At 37.6% G+C, this 17,931-nt stretch overlaps 1 protein-coding gene and 1 long non-coding RNA gene across 2 annotated transcripts in view; one reads left to right on the top strand and one right to left on the bottom strand.

The window, feature by feature from the left end:
- LOC308194611 (uncharacterized protein) overlaps positions 1 to 17,931 on the top strand; it is a gene marked incomplete at its 3' end in the record, with an annotated part of 363,375 nt that overhangs the window by 311,368 nt on the left and 34,076 nt on the right. The gene's annotated exons all lie outside the window — the stretch shown is intronic.
- The window catches only part of LOC308194616, a 64,769-nt gene that overhangs the window by 24,340 nt on the left and 22,498 nt on the right, over positions 1 to 17,931 (bottom strand). The window contains exons 4-5 of the long non-coding RNA XR_013950760.1: positions 16,107 to 16,610; positions 3,606 to 3,716 (exon numbers count right to left, since the gene is read on the bottom strand). This is a non-coding gene — a long non-coding RNA (uncharacterized lncRNA). The remainder of the gene's footprint in view (positions 1 to 3,605; positions 3,717 to 16,106; positions 16,611 to 17,931) is intronic.

The following is a 17,931-nucleotide window of genomic DNA, read 5'->3' as shown; positions in this document are numbered from 1 at the left end:
TTCTGTAATTCCAATTTTCCTTGGTTTTACACCAGAGCAAATATGAGTAGAAGCAATTCAAAACTACTATCTAAAGGAAGTACAGGTACAATATGTAAGGTTTGAGATTTGTTTGGTGAATTTACTGTCCGAGTCACATACAGACTTGGTTTCAGACCCTTGCTATAAGCCAGAAGTAGAAGAATCTAACCCACCATTTTCCAAGTTCCAGGTGAATTCTTTAAGTACCGGACTTTGAGTAAAAAGGCAGCGTTGATATTGCATTAGTTGTTTGGTAAGAGAAGACTGGCCAAGTTTCTGCTGTTAGAAGTTTACAAACTCTTGAATCTTCAGGATGATTATTATTAATGATAATATTCCAGTATCTCCCTTTCTGTCATCTAATCAGGCAGAGTGCTGAAAACCTCCTGCTGAATGTTCTTGCTTCCCACAGGTGCCAGTGGTAGCTGATAGCATGCAGCAATTCCCAGACATACTCAGTAGCAGAAATACTTTGCAGGTTTGGCATCCAAGCCAATTTCAGATAGAACATTAGAAAACCAAAGAGTTATATATTCATATTTAGGTACCTTCTGGAAGAGTTTCATAAATCAAAGAACCTTAATGCTCCTAATTGCTCAGGCCACTATACTCAAGGATCTAGCTTTCTTTGGTGCATAGGCACTTCTCTCTGGTGCTACATATGGATCAAAGAACTACACTGGAAGAACTACATCTTAAGGAAGATAATTGGTTCAACTAAGAACTAATAACCAAGTTCAAGTTTTCTTCTACTGTTAACTCTAATTAATGAGATTTTTTTTTTCACTTTTTCTGATGATTCTATTAACAGGTAATAATGAAAGCTACTCTTTTCCTTAATTAAAATATGTTTTAATATTCTTTAATTTCAGTTTTTGTTAACTATGGTCATATTATCAGTAGTAAATTAATTAAAACTTGGTGTTAGTATTTCATCTTATTTACAAACATTAGAAAATATACAACAAAACTGGTGTCAATTACTTAAGAACATTTACTATGAATGTGTTTTTTTTTTTCTTGAGGAACCACAGCTTTGAAATAGAAGACTTTCACTCCTTCAGGAATACAAATAATTATTTCTTATCAGTACAGTCATGACACTTGGAATTAGAGATAGCACACAAAGAGAAGCTGGCAAAAGTTGTGAGGCTTTAGGGTTAACAGAGGGCTCTGACTTAAAGGCTAACTCTTCCTTCCATATACACTCACAAATATTCTACACAATTGGAGATCTTGAATGTGTATATGCTGGGTTTTCAGCTTAAGCATATTTAGTAGTTGCTGCTGTACCAAAAGAATTTGCTTCTGTTAAGATTTACAAAGAGGACTCTGCTGCCTATTACAAAACCTATTTTACCAGTAAACACTTGAATAGTAACACAAAATAAATTATTATGACTACCATGAGAGGCAGTTAACAAAGACCTTTTTGGAAAAGAATTGACTTTCCACTTCAGCAATATGAAAGTCATCAGACACAGAACTCCGGTATCATTACTAATTAATTTTTCTAGTAAAGCAAGCAAAAACTTTTTTTAGTATATCTGAAGACCACTAAAGCAATCTAATTTTTTACCAGTTTTACTCTGATCTGCTTGTCCATAAACTTATAATACATTTATTTTTTTCCTATACATTCATTAAAATACATCTAGCAATTTCCAGATGTGATCTTTTTTTTTTCCTGTTCTTTTTTTTTTCTGTTCTTTTTTTTTTTTTTTCTTGTTCTTGTGAGCCAAAAGTCTTTTGCAACAGATAACGACATTGCAGAGATGATGGAGGAAGCTAATCTAGAAAACAGAATCACTGGCAGAGACAGACTGAGACTTTAAAACCATGCTACACAGATGGCTGAACATTGCACAAGCGTAGTCACATTCTCACCAACTCTGCAAAGTGATAAACGTGTTCATCATATAAAGATGCTATAAATCTGGGCCAATATCCTTATTTCACACAATATCTAGAGTTTCATAAAATCTTGGCTTTAATATCTTTAGTATTTGAAGCATTCCATTACTAGCACCCTTTTCCTGTTGACTGCTAAAACCTCACATATCCTTAGTCAACATGATTTACAAACAATTAAAAAAAATTGTTGTAGATCATGTTTCACAGAAAATACTACCTATCTACAAAATTGCACATCACAATGTTTCTTATAATAAAGACAGAAAACTCATATGGTTTTACAGAGAATAACTCTGGTCTTGTAGGTTACACATGCTTTCATTTTTGTATACAAGTGGTAATACTAAGATACACTGGCACTAATAAGAAATACTAATAGCCTTCAAAGTAGAAGGAGAAATGTAAAATTTGGTTATACCAAACATAAAAAAAAAAATTGTTTGATATTAAATAACTAAAAACTGTAATAAAACTGTGAGGAGAATAGCAATAATATCAGATGTAATTACATTGTATTTTCTATGCACAGAGCTATCTGTGGGAATGACATGTTGGGATATTTTATAGTTCCAACTATTAAAGATAGACATTGACTCCATACATATGTAAACAGCAGTTTCCTATAAACAATGGAGGAATCAAAGTTTTATATACTAGATCCATATAAGAAGGGTGAAGTAAATGGCTTGCCAAAGCTACATTCACACAGTTTTTCTTGTCTTGAGAAATGACTGTTTAAAAAAAATCAGAAGTACATTTGAAGTCAACAGTTAATCCGGGAAAGCAAGGTATAAGAGAAAAAGCATCATCTTTCACCTGCTTTTTCTCATATTTCTATTTCTTTCTGCAAAAGAGAACCATACTTTATCTAAGCAACATACCTGATATAGCTACAATTTTACATCAGTGATGAACAACCTTGTTGCTTCAGGAATCAAATAGACTTTTCTTAATTGCAGCAAGGGACATGTGATATTCACCTCAAACAAATTCGAAGATAATCAGGGGAACTTAGAAATGATTCAACTGTTTCACTGCAAATACAAAGAATACACACTATTGTCTTGAAGAGTGGTTTTTTTTTCAGTACTAAGTAGCAGCTGCCCTTCATGATTTAAAAAATAAAAATGACAGCCTTTATTAGTTTTAATTAGTTGTGCATCATTGCTACTGTCAAGTCAGAATGCAGTTTTTGACAATTTTTGCTATGACATGACAGTGGCAGCACACCATCAGCTAGATCAAATGCACCGCACAGAAAAATAAAGAAAAAATAGCATATATTTAATTTTTAAGAAAAAGCATTCTAGAAAGAGCAAAATGAGGAAGACTTTGATATTAATGCTATTTGCAGGAGTTTCCAAGAAACATATGGTTTTTTAAATGTTAAAGATTTTAATGAAAACAGATTTTTTCATGGAGAAAAACCCTAACTTTTTGACAAAAAAAAAAAAAATCCAAACATCTCAGTGAGAACCACTTTAGTCTTGACTCCACAATCAGTAGAGTGCGTGTTGTTTTACACACAAGGTAACATGCATTAATTAGCTGATGTAGTATTATGACTAACAGATGGGATGCATAAAACGGTGCCAAAAACACTTCAGCGGTTCTTATTTAATACATTCACCTTTAGGAAAGTCATGAAGATTCAAGGATAATGTCATTACCTTTTGCTTTTATGTCTTCAAATGCCCTGCTTTGAAACTGACGTTTAACTGTGAGAATGATGTTATTCAGAATATTGCCTTCGTTTGTTCAATCTAGTTGGTATATTATGCCTGCAGTATAAAAATATTGGTTATTCAGAGAAAAAATACATGTGTCAATATAATGCCCTAATTTGAATTTATATCTTTTAAAGAACATCATTTTCCTCTTCATTTCAATCATAAATGTTGGTATAGACCTCAAATGCAGAAGGGAACCTGAACTGTGAAACTTTAATAGATGGCTGTGCTTAGTCTACTGCCACCTGAAGAAGTTTCTAATGCTTTTTAAACAAAAAATACCATGTTTTTACTGGCAGTTATTGATGCATTACAGATGGTTAAGGACATGTGTGGCTAAGAGAGAGTAAAGTAAATTAAAAGAAATGGACTAAGAGCTCCAAATAAGTACTTTTCTCATAAGCTGTAGATAACAAGTAAACTCTATGGATGATTTCCAAACATGCCTATTGCAGTAAAATATTTATTAAAATGGTTGGTGCAAACATTTACATTTTAGAGAAACAGGCTGCAACAGCCTCGTGAAGTAGTATCTCACTTAATATTAGGAAAATCAAATATATAAAATAAAACCTGGAAGCAGAGATCAGTCTTTTTCCTCCCAAACTGCAGCCCATAGACTAAATGCATGTTCTTCTGAGGCTCTGTTTTCCAGCCACAGTTTGCTCCACGACAGAATGGGATGAATGGAATGCTCCCATATTTGGTTTGTTTGCTTGCTTGATTTTTGTTTGTTTGTTTTGCTTTCTGAGAAACTATGGTAGTGTCACCAATTTTTTGCACCCAGGTTACAATAGGTTGCTTGAAAAACTGACATGCTATACACAATTAACAAAAGCAACACACTGCATATGCAAAGCAGGAAATTACTGTTGGTCTAATTAAAGACTTTGCAGTCAAATCAAAAAACCCTTACTAGTTGAGTTGCAACTAACACTGATAATTTAAATTACACAAATTTAAACTGATACAAACACAAACTTTCTTCTGACTACTCCTGTCTCTAACATGCTCTCCCTTTCCATATCGTATTGGTTTTAAGGTAAATGCCCGATCTAGGGGATGAGGGTGTATAGTTAGTTATCAGCACCCCAATTCCACAAGATTACGTTATGCAAGATGGCACAAACTCTATTTCCTACAAGTATGTTTTCTGTGTCTAGATATCCCTGTGTTAGGAACCTACTGAGGTTTAGGTTTGAGCTGGGCACATATAACAGCTGTGGATATGCAAAACAACAAAGTTCCCTGGACACAGAGAAGTCTACCTTCAAACAAGGACAAGGATACTTTTAGTACATGCAGCAATTTTCCTGTTTTGATTATTTATTAAATCATGGTTTAGACAACTCTTATTTTGTTAGATCTACTCACAAATATGTTTCTGATCATGATACAGGTGTTAGATTCTGTACAACTGTGTTTACCCCATCCTGTATTTGAATACACATACCTATATACAATTGCAAAGATTTTCTCAGAATAATAAAGCTTTTTTTTTTATTGGTATCAACTTGTACTGCATTCATTTCCCTGGATTACTGCAATCCACAAATAACATCTGTTCTACAAAACTCTATGTCTTATTTTACTCTGATGTCCCTTTAACATGACAAAACAATGTAGATTTAAATTTTTATGTGCTTTAGAAAATGTTTTTTCATGAAGAGATGCCATAGAACTGCATAAATATAATAAACTAATTCTATTATGCTGTTCTTTCTCATACACTGATATTTTTTAAAGAAAAAAGTAAGGAAACCAACATTTGAGGTGTTCACTATAGTCTATAAATGTTCATGAAATGCTTAGCTTTTTGTAAATCAGCTTTTTGAGCAATTCACTTTGTTTTTCAAAGACGGGCAAGTTATTTCAAATTCTTATAACTATGTATGAATCAATATCCCATTTGGCTGAACAGCCTCTTGAAATAACACTTAGAAACTTTAAATTAGGCAGAATCTAATGAATTACATAATTTCTGTCAAATTCAGTAACTTCTTTATGTATAGATTTGGATTTTACTCCTTTGATGGTATACCCCATCAATTAGTATAAAATAGCAGAACATTTTAAAAGAGGGAGAAAAGGCATGGTATTTGTCCTCTTAATGGTAAAGAATGTGCATATGTTAAAGCATAAACTGCACTGTACAACTTTAATTTTGATTAATGATTTAGATCATCATAAGTAAGATTATAAGGTAATGTAGGCATTTATTTAAGGTATATTTTATGCCTTTTTCTATGGAAAAGAACATATAACTGGCTTAGAATGGAAAGCAATACAAGTCAATAGCTCTCATATAATCAGAAGTCCCAGATCAATTTTATGTTATAACCTGAACCCTTATTTTAAGATCCGGATGTCACAGGCCATTCCAATTATCCAGAATGTGCAGGATATTTCCCAGTTCTGGTTAAAGTTTGCTTCTATGTGTAGGTTAGATACCCAACATTAGCTGTATATGAGGCAGAATCTGGCCAGTTTTCCAGGATTTTATTGATTTCTATGTGAAAAAAATAGGTCTGTACTTTATATACACACTAGAGGAAGCCAGCTTTAGATGGAGTAAACTAATGAAGTTTAAAATAGGAACTTATAAACAACGAAGTTGGTGTCCCCTATGTTATTACCAGTGAATAATACTTTATCATCTACAAGTTCAACTCATTCAAAACGATCACTACTCAGAATCCATTTTAATACCAATTCTTTGCAAGGATTTCTGGACTCTGGTTGCCGATTTTCTGATTAATTTACAGATCGGAATCCTTTCACTGATTATTAGAGCTAAAAAATAAACATATCCTTCAGACACCAGCGAGATGAAAGTCTATTCATTCTACAGGTACAAGAATGATGCACAGGGAAATCAATGACATATCTAAAGACACATGGGAAGCATTTGCCAAATATCATGAGCATCCTTTCATCAGAGTACAAAAGTACAAAATAGCCAAGACAACAGCCCCAGTTGCCTCAAAACTTGAACTTCAATCCATGAAAAATGCAAGCTTTAAGAATGAATGTTAAGACTATACTGTTTGTAAAGCTCAGAACCACAAGGATATATCTCTTTAAAACTGAATTCAATGTTTATAACAGTCATAATACACCAAACCAAGATCCCAGAATTAGATATTCCTGTGCCTGAATCAGAGGGAAAGCCGGATTTGAGGCAGCGTCAGTGAATGTTAGCCCTACATAAGTACAGCAGCTTCCAGGATACTTCCCATCAGAAAGATGCCCTGAGGGAGTTTTTCTTTTTTTCTAAAACAACTCACTCCTTACCCATAAAATGCCCTTGGTTCTCTCTTGCTTGCCCAATGAGCCTTGATTGTATTTATTTGCAAAGCGGTCCTGTGGGAGGTAGGACGAGCAGGCCTGGCTGCCAGCCTAGCACCATTGTTCACCCAAGCTCTTGGAAAATGCATCTCTGTAATCTCCTCTAATAGTATCTTCACAGCACTAGCCCACAGGTCACTGGGCTAGACACCACGTTTTGTTGTCACACATTTCTATAATTCAAACAGTCTAATTAAAATTTGATTCCTTACGAGAGTTTTGCAATACTGTGCTGGCTGCCTCCTGCACCTTTTTCTCAGTGGACTCCCAGCATTCATCCTACAGCACAATCAAGTCCGTAAAAAACAGCATAGTCTAATTATGAGATTCACAAATGTATTTATTAGCAATAGAGTGAGGTTAATTTCTTCAGTATGCAGGTTAAGAACTAGTTAGTTCCCTTTGCTAATGGCTCCCACAAGCACACACTTATTGGTAAGATTTAAGAATTCAATGCTGCAATGAAAACTAACAGCTTTTTTTTTTTTTTTTTTTTTCCCCTACCTCAGAAAACACCAAGGATTTGGGACTGTCCAGGCAGAGTAGCTTAGCAAGACATGAGGGGCAGCAGGCACAGTGCTGCTCCCTGCAGCAAGCCATGCGAGGCAGCTGGGCTGTCACCTCACCCTCAGGCACAGTCCCACAGGCAGAGGCAGGAGGGCAGGACACTGGGGTGACAGCAGTGGGGACAGCGAGCGTCGGCCAGGAGAGGGGAATAAGCCGTGTCTGAGGTCAGTGTGGGGAATCAAAGAGCCCGGGGATGGGACCAGGGGCAGGCTGGCCTGTGGCACTGCTGGGGCAGGGAACCAGGGCCCTGGCTGGGCTGAAATGGGGTCCTGGGCCTGCAGGGCGTGGGGCAGGCCTGGAGGGAGGCCTTAATTACTTCAAGAGAAATGTGCCTAATCTTTGAAGAAAATTAATACATTCCCTTCAAATCCACTTTAACTTCTCCTGTTTGTGTTAGTTATTTAATTACAGTTTAACAAACCCACCTTGAAATACCTGTTTCAAAGAAAGTATTAACACAGACAACTAAAGTGCTTGGTCATAAAATGCACCAGGATGAAAGTGTTTGCTCTCTTTACTCTCACCAATAGACAAAACAAAATCTCTGGAATTGGGATATGTAGATTTCACATCTGCTTTACATCTATATGAGTTGAGAGATCTCTCTAATGCATTGTTTTTATCTGTGTAAGTATTTATTAGTGGCATAGTTATAGATAAATTTGAAATAGCTATTGCCTATATATGAAGATGATTAAGTGATTAAACTATGATGAAATACGTGATCAAAAGCCATGTATTTTATTGGACATAAAGAACAGAACACTGGCATTAACAAGAATCAGGTGGCAGACCTGTTTCTCCTACAGCACTGCAGAAAGGGGAAGGGCTGAACTGTTCTTAATTACCTCACACTTCTGTTTTGAAAATAAACATATCAGTCTTTCAGAGAAAGCCTGTCTAATTTAAGAATTAGATGAGAACTACCGTTACTGAGAGCGCTGTCAAAAGGGCTAGTTCAGGATCTGTTATGTGCCTCCCAAGCTGTATGTTGCAGTGTTCCTGATTCATAGCTTTGCTCAGGCTCCTGTAGAAAGTAAGATTTACATCTCCTACAGAATTCAAACTGCTATCCTGACATTTTTTCCCTCCTGCAAACACCAAGAAAAGGAGTTTTCAAAGCAGGATTTGAGGAGTCAAGACAAGCTTCCTGTTGATTAATCAGGCGGGTTTTTAAATACCATTTTCATGAAGGAATGTTTCAAATTAATGAAACTGATTTCACTGAAACTCAGAATATCGCCTTCTCCTCACAATCCTATTTAAAATGATAAGTGACTGATTGTATTTCTTTTTCACAAGGAAAACCTTTAAACATATGTATCAGAATAAACATATAATGAGTTTGAAAAATGAGTTACTTTAATTAGAAACATATTATTGGTAGTTATTCAAATGCAATTTTTCTTAGTTGTCATATTTGTACTCTAATTTTAACTATTAAATCAGTGAACCAGATTTACAAACATCCCTTTCTGTGTTTAGTATACCCGTAATTTATGTTCTCATTTACTTCTGTCCTTGTACTATGCAATGCTTCCTTCTCTCATGTAGCCTGAGTCACAAGGGCTGACTCAATTGTAATTTAAACCATCCCACCCACTTGCAGAAGATGGATACCTGCTGGAGTTTCTCCTTCATATATTTAACGTTTAAACTGTGACCCTAATTTAACACCACAGTAATAAAAACAAGTCAAAAAGCATTATGCACCAGACTAGAAGGTGCAGTCCTATCCATCAACAATTAAAACTTTTTGAAAATTCCTCACCTTTGCTTTCCAAGATTCATATGTGTATGTTGACAGATGTTTTTTCATGCATATATAGGAGCTGGAAGCCATCATGCAGCAGGCAGGCTATGACTTGGTTGCCATCACGGAAACGTGGTGGGACCACTCTCATGACTGGAGTGCTGCAATGTCTGGCTATAGGCTCTTCAGAAGGGACAGGCAGCACAGAACGGGTGGTGGTGTGGCTCTCTATGTTAGAAAGTGTTTTGATGTTGTGGAACTTGAGGCTGGGAATGATAAGGTCAAGTCCCTATGGGTTAGGATCAGCGGGAAGGCCAACAAGGCAAGCATCTTGGTGGGGGTCTGTTATAGACCGCCAAACCAGGATGAGGAGACGGATGAGGAGTTCCACAGGCAGCTGGCAGAAGTTGTGAAATCGTCAGCGCTTGTTCTTGTGGGGGGACTTCAACTTCCCAGACATATCCTGGAAGCACAACACAGCCCAGAGAAAGCAGTCTAGGAGGTTTCTGGAGAGCATGGAAGATAGCTTCCTGATGCAGCTGGTTAGAGAGCCTACCAGGGGAGCTGCCCCGCTAGACCTTCTGTTCACAAACAGTGACGGACTGGTGGGAGATGTGGTGGTCGGAAGCTGTCTTGGGCAGAGTGACCACGAAATGGTAGAGTTCTCTATTCTTGGCGAAGTCAGGAAGGGAACCAGTAAAACCACTGTCTTGGACTTCCGGAGGGCTAACTTTGAGCTGTTCAGGACACTGGCTGGCAGAGTCCCTTGGGAGGTGGTTCTGAAGGGCAGAGGAGTCCAGGAAGGCTGGGCACTCTTCAAGAAGGAAATCTTAATGGCTCAGGAGCGGTCTGTCCCCACGTGCCCAAAGACAAGCAGGCGCGGAAGAAGACCGGCCTGGCTGAACAGAGTTGTGGCTTGAGCTTAGGAGAAAAAGGAGGGTTTATAATCTTTGGAAAAGAGGGCGGGCCGCTCAGGAGGACTATAAGGATGTTGCGAGGCTGTGCAGGGAGAAAATTAGAAAGGCCAAAGCTCATCTGGAGCTCAATCTGGCTACTGCCGTTAAAGATAACAAAAGGTGTTTTTACAAATACATCAACATGAAAAGGAGGACTAAGGAGAATCTCCATCCTTTACTGGATGTGGGGGGAAACTTAGTTACAAAAGATGAGGAAAAGGCTGAGATGCTTAATGCCTTCTTTGCCTCAGTCTTTAGTGGCAAAACTGGTTGTTCTCTGGATACCCAGTACCCTGAGCTGGTGGAAGGGGATGCGGAGCAGGATGTGGCTCTCACGATCCACGAGGAAATGGTTGGCGACCTGCTACAGCACTTGGATGTACACAAGTCGATGGGGCCAGATGGGATCCACCCGAGGGTACTGAGCGAACTGGCGGAGGAGCTGGCCAAGCCACTTTCCATCATTTATCGGCAGTCCTGGCTATCAGGGGAGGTCCCAGTCGACTGGCAGCTAGCAAATGTGACGCCCATCTACAAGAAGGGCCGGAGGGTAGACCCAAGGAACTATAGGCCTGTTAGCTTGACCTCAGTGCCAGGGAAGCTCATGGAGCAGATTATCTTGAGTGTCATCATGCGGCACTTACAGGGCAACCAGGCGATCAGGCCCAGTCAGCATGGGTTTATGAAAGGCAGGTCCTGCTTGGTGAACTTGATCTCCTTCTATGACAAAGTGACACGCTTAATGGATGAGGGAAAGGCTGTGGATGTGGTCTACCTTGGCTTCAGTAAGGCTTTTGATACCATTTCCCACAACATACTCATCAAGAAACTGGCTGCTCATGGCTTGGACTGGCGTACGCTTCGTTGGGTTAAAAACTGGCTGGATAGCCGGTCCCAAAGAGTTGTGAATGAAGTGGAATCCAGTTGGAGGCCAGTCACTAGTGGAGACCCCCAGGGCTCAGGACTGGGGCCGGTCCTCTTTAATATCTTTATCGATGACCTGGATGAGGGGATCGAGTGCACCCTCAGTAAGTTTGCAGATGACACCAAGTTAGGTGCGTGTGTCGATCTGCTCGAGGGCAGGAAGGCTCTGCAGGAGGATCTGGATAGGCTGGACTGATGGGCTGAGGTCAACTGTATGAAGTTCAACAAGGCCAAGTGCCGGGTCCTGCACCTGGGGTGCAACAACCCCAAGCAGCGCTACAGGCTGGGAGATGAGTGGTTGGAAAGCTGCCTGGCCAAGAAGGACCTGGGAGTATTGGTTGATAGTCGGCTGAATATGAGCCAGCAGTGTGCTCAGGTGGCCAAGAAGGCCAACAGCATCCTGGCTTGCATAAGAAGCAGTGTGGCCAGCGGGTCTAGGGAAGTGATTGTCCCCCTGTACTCGGCTCTGGTGAGGCCGCACCTTGAGTACTGTGTTCAGTTTTGGGCCCCTCACTACAAGAAGGACGTCGAGGTGCTTGAGAGAGTCTTGAGTGCTTGCGAGAGTGCTTGAGAAGGGCGACAAAGCTGGTGAGGCGTCTGGAGAAAAAGTCTTACGAGGAGCGGCTGAGGGAGCTGGGATTGTTCAGCCTGGAGAAGAGGAGGCTCAGGGGCGACCTCATCGCTCTCTACAGTTACCTTAAAGGAGGCTGTAGAGAGGTGGGGGTTGGTCTATTCTCCCACGTGCCTGGTGACAGGACAAGGGGGAATGGGCTAAAGCTGCGCCAGGGGAGGTTTAGGTTGGATATTAGGAAGAACTTCTTTACTGAAAGGGTTGTTAGGCATTGGAACGGGCTGCCCAGGGAAGTGGTTGAGTCACCATCCCTGGAGGTCTTTAAGAGATGTTTAGATGTTGAACTTAGTGATATGGTTTAGTGGAGGACTTGTTAGTGTTAGGTCAGAGGTTGGATTAGGTGATCTTGGAGGTCTCTTCCAACCTAGACGATTCTGTGATTCTGTGATCTGAGAATGTAAAACATTTTTAAATCCCATTTCTGTTGCAGTTGTTTGTCACATACTATATATGCATGTGTACTGATAACTGTCCATTAAAGTCTTCATTGTCATGTTACAGTCTTTATCCCAGTGGCTTATTCTATATGCACCTCAGTATGAAAAAGCTTATGAAAACAGACAACTTTTTATATGTATGTGTATCTTCTGACTGCTTTTAAAGAAGACAACTAATTTGCATGCATTAAAGAAAAAAACAGTAACAGGCAGAAATAAAGATAGTTTACATTTTCCATCAAATGAATGAAAAACCTTATGAGGCCTGAAGAGTCTGTGAGGCTTTTGTTTGTTTGTTTGTTTGTTTTTGTTTCCTTGTTTCTTTATTTCTTTGTTTTTAGCAAAATTCAGACTGAGAGGGGCTTTTAAAAATACATCACTGAGTGACTGCTTAGGAGGAAAAAGAGCTATAGAAGACAAAGCATATTGTTGACATGAAAACAAATGTGTAAGCACTAACTAAGAATAAATTTATGCTAGAAGTGAAGAAAAAAATCTCTAATCATCAAGGAAGCAATTCTCTGGAACATTCCAAGAACAATACCTGGTGACCCAGCATATCACGTCTCATCCTCAGTCTTTAATTTTTATATGTTTAAAACATTGTGGGCTGTGATCTGCCAAACCTCCCAAACAGCTGTGGCTTCTTGCTACATTAGCTAAATGTCACTTTAAAGAGTACAGAGGAATACAAAGGGAAAAAAATTCATGCAATACAGAAAGAAAATATATTTTTATAATAACATTGAAACTGAAAACTTCATTTTTACAGATTTCCGACTACAGTTTTTCAAGATTTTTAAGTATTTTGCCAGTTTGTCAAAGGTAATGTTGTCCTTGAGGATTTGCCCTGCAGTTTTATAGCTACTAGCTTTCCTTATTTACTACTGCATTAAGCAGGTCGCCTGATAGTAACATAAATGGGTATGAAGCACTGGTGATATTTAGTCATTCTTAATAAGAATGTTGGCTAGCAGGTATGTGTTCCAAGGGGCCAACGAATATAGATGAATTACATTATGGAATATGGAGCACGGAAACCCCAAGCTATCAATTAAATTCTCATAATTTCAATGGAAAGAATTGTAGGTTATCAGCAAGATTCATTATTCTGAAATGCTAATGTTGAAACCTTTGGTAGATTATTAGGTGTTGTCTGTGTTACAGGCAGATTTACTGGGACAAAGAGTATGTTTGTGGAACTGGGAGAGGTTTTTCCTTCACAGTATCACTGGCTTTTGAAAGGTCTGCATAGCTGCTTATACCTGTGTGTACTATGTTATGCCTGTGTAGCTGCCATTCTAGCCTCCTCCTTATAAACAAGCATTCTATTGTCATAAATTTATCTTTGGTTGGTTGGTTGGTCACCTTTTATTTTTGGTTGGTTAGGTTGCAACAGGGTACTGAGGAGCAAAACAACTGTAGATGCCCTGAGGTATGGCAGCAGTATTGCAAGGGTACTGCAATGTCCCCATCACACCATCCCTACAGGTGGGAACCTGTGACTGAAAGGAGTAGCTCAATGGGAAGCTGCAACATCCCTCAACTCTTCACATAATCCAGGAAAGAAAAGAGGCTGTGCTAAAGTACCTTTGTGTTACACCCACTTACATTTCTGGCAAGAAATCTCAGAAGGATGTTAGCATCACTAGCTTGTTTTAATGCACAGCGTCTGCAAATTTCACTCCCTGGGGTCATTGTCTTAAAGAATGCAGTTTCCCCACCCCCCACCATCTACTGCTCTTTTCAGATCTAGAAAAGTGCAATAACCACTGTCGTTGCAATTCTTAACTTAATTGGCAGTCTTTCAAGTGCAATTATATCTAAAAGGTTGGCCTTTAATCTTGCTACACTGCTACTTAAAATGCCTGATTTTTTTTTAATACACTGACCATATTCACTCATTTTAAATATCACTCTTACAGCTCTATACAACAAAAATCACTGGGTTTGGGAAGTTCATTCAATAAATGGTTTTAACATTTAGAGTAGTACAAAGTGGATATTTTCCCTGTAAAACCTAAAATTGTTTGGTTCTTTCACCTAATTAGCATGAAGTCAAGGAAAATAAAGAATGGAAAATATATCTTGTCCTTTATCCGGCCCATTTTTGAAAATGCTTATTTTATTTATTTTCAACTAACTTTAATTTACGCTACTAAGCAGTGAGAGATTGCTTATTTCAGATAACACTTTTGCTGAAGAAGTCTCCTGTTTTTTTCCACTTGAGAGTGAGCCAGATAATTTATGGCTGCTATTCACGGTTTTGCAGCTGCTGGTACTTTCTATACCTGGGCCAGATTAAGCACAAATACAGTTTCTCTATGTTTCTTGAGTCATGTTTGCATCAGACATCATTTTCCTTAAAAGGAAAAAGAGGGACATTTGCAGCCCTGAGTGCGAAGACTTTTCTTCCACCCCAGAGAATGTATTTCATCTAAAGGGATAATTTCAACAGGAACACAACAGTTTTAATGAGACCAAATTATTTAGTTGCCATATTAAAAAAATATATAAAACTATAAATTGAAAAGAATTGACATTTTTACTGACCCAAAATATCCTTTAAACATTCTTGCATTAGGAGAAATAGTCCTATTTGTTTTCATTCGGAATCAAAATCAATGAAAATATTTATAAATTTTTTGCAAAGTTATAATATCATTTTCTTTAACAGCCTAAAATAACTGGTATGAGTAATGCTCAGCTGTGTCTACAGAAAGTCAAACTGAAAACTGACACATTTATCTCATATGTTAATCCCTCAGCATACTGGAATTCCTTAACCTATTACAGCATATTACAATCCTCCATAACACTCCAACAAACAACTTCATAAGAAGGAAAAGAATAAAAACAATATAAGCAACCTCCTTTTACATCATGCTGATACCTCTCTGCCTTTGCAGGGTAGAGACAAACACGTACACTAACAACTGAGAAGAAAACTTAAAGTTCTTCAGAGATAGACAGGTGTATGTCTGTGCAGGTGGTGTGGTAAATATAATTTACCATTTCCTAATCTTCAGAAATTGAAAGAGAATTTACCTATTATCCACAAAGTTGTTGGTGATTTGTTTTGCCACCTTCTGTTCATGTTCTCTTTTCAAAGAGACTTTATGCTAGCATTTTCCCACACTATGCCCAGTCCGAGGTTGTCACGAAAGATGTCACTAAATCTTTGGAAATGATCATTTTAATGGACAGTACACATGAAACCAGGGATCAACAACAGAGTTTTGATACTGTGCAGGTTATTCTGAGTGATCTAGCAAGTTCTAAGAAATTCAGATTTAAAATCAAGTGAAGTAAATCATGCTGAACAAAAATAAATAAAAAGTCATCATTTGAAATAGAAGGATAATATGAGAATGAAAATAAAGGGCTCAGAAGGCTCTGAACTTGATAAAGGTGATTTATCAAGTGGTGACCACTTCTGAGAACAATAGCATCCTTCTGACATTAATTTTCCCTTCCAAATACCATGTACAGTGATGAGCAGGAGACTTGCAAACACTGGTTCTACCTCATGTACTACTCTCCTGTTTCTTGTTTTTAAATCAACTTGCTTAGATACATAACATTACTTGTTACAATGCAGTACTACAATTAAAAAACAAAAATCACTTTTTGCCTTATGCAGTTCTGTTCACACACTATCTTCATTCTGAAAGATTTAAATTTTCTTCTAATCTTATTTGTTTCTCTTTCTGTGTTGCTTAAATGAATTTATCCCAAGGAGGACTCCCATTTGTTTCAAATTACTGTTTCAAAGATTTTGACAGGAAAGGGGGAAAACTTAAGAAAAAGAATCATGAAGCTTACCTCAGCATCTACCCAAAAGCTGGCAATACATGATTTTCTGTGATCATGTATGTTTGTTCTCAGGAACTGCAAGTCTCTCTTGAAAAGCCATAGGTTTTCTTGAAGGCAGTGATCGCACTGGATTCTACAAGTTAACCGTATGTAGCCTTATATCAGATAAATAGAACTATTTCCTCATGATTCCAGATGTAATGCCTTCAAATTTCATTATAATATCTTTGCAATCAAAGAATGAAACAGCACAGAGGATAGGCTGAGTTATTTATACATTTCAAAAGCTAAGGTTGATACAGAAATTGTTCTTATTTTCCCAGAAAGTATCAAAAAGGAGTTGTTTTAGAAAGTTAACTAGTGTAATACATAGTTACTTTTTCTTATTTCACTTCTCTTTAATTGTCTGAAATTCTTTAATGTTCTTGCTGACATGTCAGCAGATGTTGCCTCCTAGATGATGTGATGCAAGTAGTATGACATACTGCCTTCAAGGCTTCCAGTGCTCTTCGACTGCATAAACACAGAAACAACAGCTCAAATTTGTCAATGGTGAACTGATTCAGAGAAAACACAGTGTTATATTTTATTTATCTGTAGTACAAGGAGCAAGATGTAAAATGTAATATCTTTATCTTCCTTTAAAAACAAACAAACTGAACATATCAATTGAACACATCAATTACAATAACAAAAATCAATAAATTGTTATGAGGTGAAAAAATACAGTCTATCAATACAGGTAGTTAGATTGTGCTGAAGAGAATCATTCTGAGAACTAGTGTAACTGGGCAAAGGTGACAGACTGGGGTGTTTTGTTTCAGGTTTCCCAGTATTTTAAATTTTTAATAAATGCTCAGGTTTTGGAATTACATAAGGGGCTCTGCTTTTATTTTTTTATTATTTGTTGTAAAATAATCTCTGGAGCTCTTAGGACCTTGAAAACAAGCTTGAAAATATGACCATGAGGGATAACAAATAAAAATTGATTTAAAAGCAGAGGGTAAATAAAAAGGTTTATTTACTCAACCTTTCTGCTTTTTTGAGTACATGGATATTCAGATAATTTCTTATCTAATCCCAGAGTTTCCTAGTCCAGTATTTAGCATCCCTCTTTTCCTCTCTTCAGGAGCTAACTTCAGCAAATCCAGGCAAAACTCAGAGGATGAGGCTCTGCATAGTTCTTCTCTAATCTTTCTCTTTTTTATGGAACTTCTGTATGCCACAGTATCTTGTGAGCTGCTCTAGAATGCTGAAGGCACATGAAAGTTGATGATATTGAAGCTAGCAGCAAAATATCATAATTTACTTCAGCAGTGTCAGAACTTGTTTTGTAACTATTGAGCAAGCAAAAGGCGATTTCATAAAGAGTAAAAGATATTGAGATCGCTTTACATTTTTTTTTCCTGGACAGTGTTGATAATGTTGATGGTAAAATGGCCTTAAAATGAGCTTTTTGTTTAGTATCATTTAGTGAATACATTACTTAGATAGGAAAGCAATTCGTTATAGAATAGCCCGCTGACTCCTAATTAATAAAATGTGGTGAGCTTGGAAAACGTTTGAACTCTTTTAATCTAATTATGTATTTGAGAACAGAAGAAGGTATCATGGAGTGTTTTTTTTGTCAAAATAATCTGAAAAACATTCAGACTTCAGAGAATATTTTACGTATGTGGTAACTGCTGTCATTAGTTCTGTTACTATTCAATTGTGTTTTATCAATACTCTTACATAATATTTAGCTAAAATGCCAGACCAAAGGTTACCCATAAAGAAATACAAGATTTGCATAATAATTATACATCAATTCAAAAGAAGAAAGGGAATAATG

Source organism: Anser brachyrhynchus, assembly GCF_964034855.1.
Source record: "Anser brachyrhynchus genome assembly, chromosome: 4".
Classification (NCBI taxonomy): Eukaryota; Metazoa; Chordata; class Aves; order Anseriformes; family Anatidae; genus Anser; species Anser brachyrhynchus.
The sequence above is the reverse complement of the archived record's forward strand: the minus strand, read 5'-3'. Positions and strand labels throughout refer to the sequence as shown.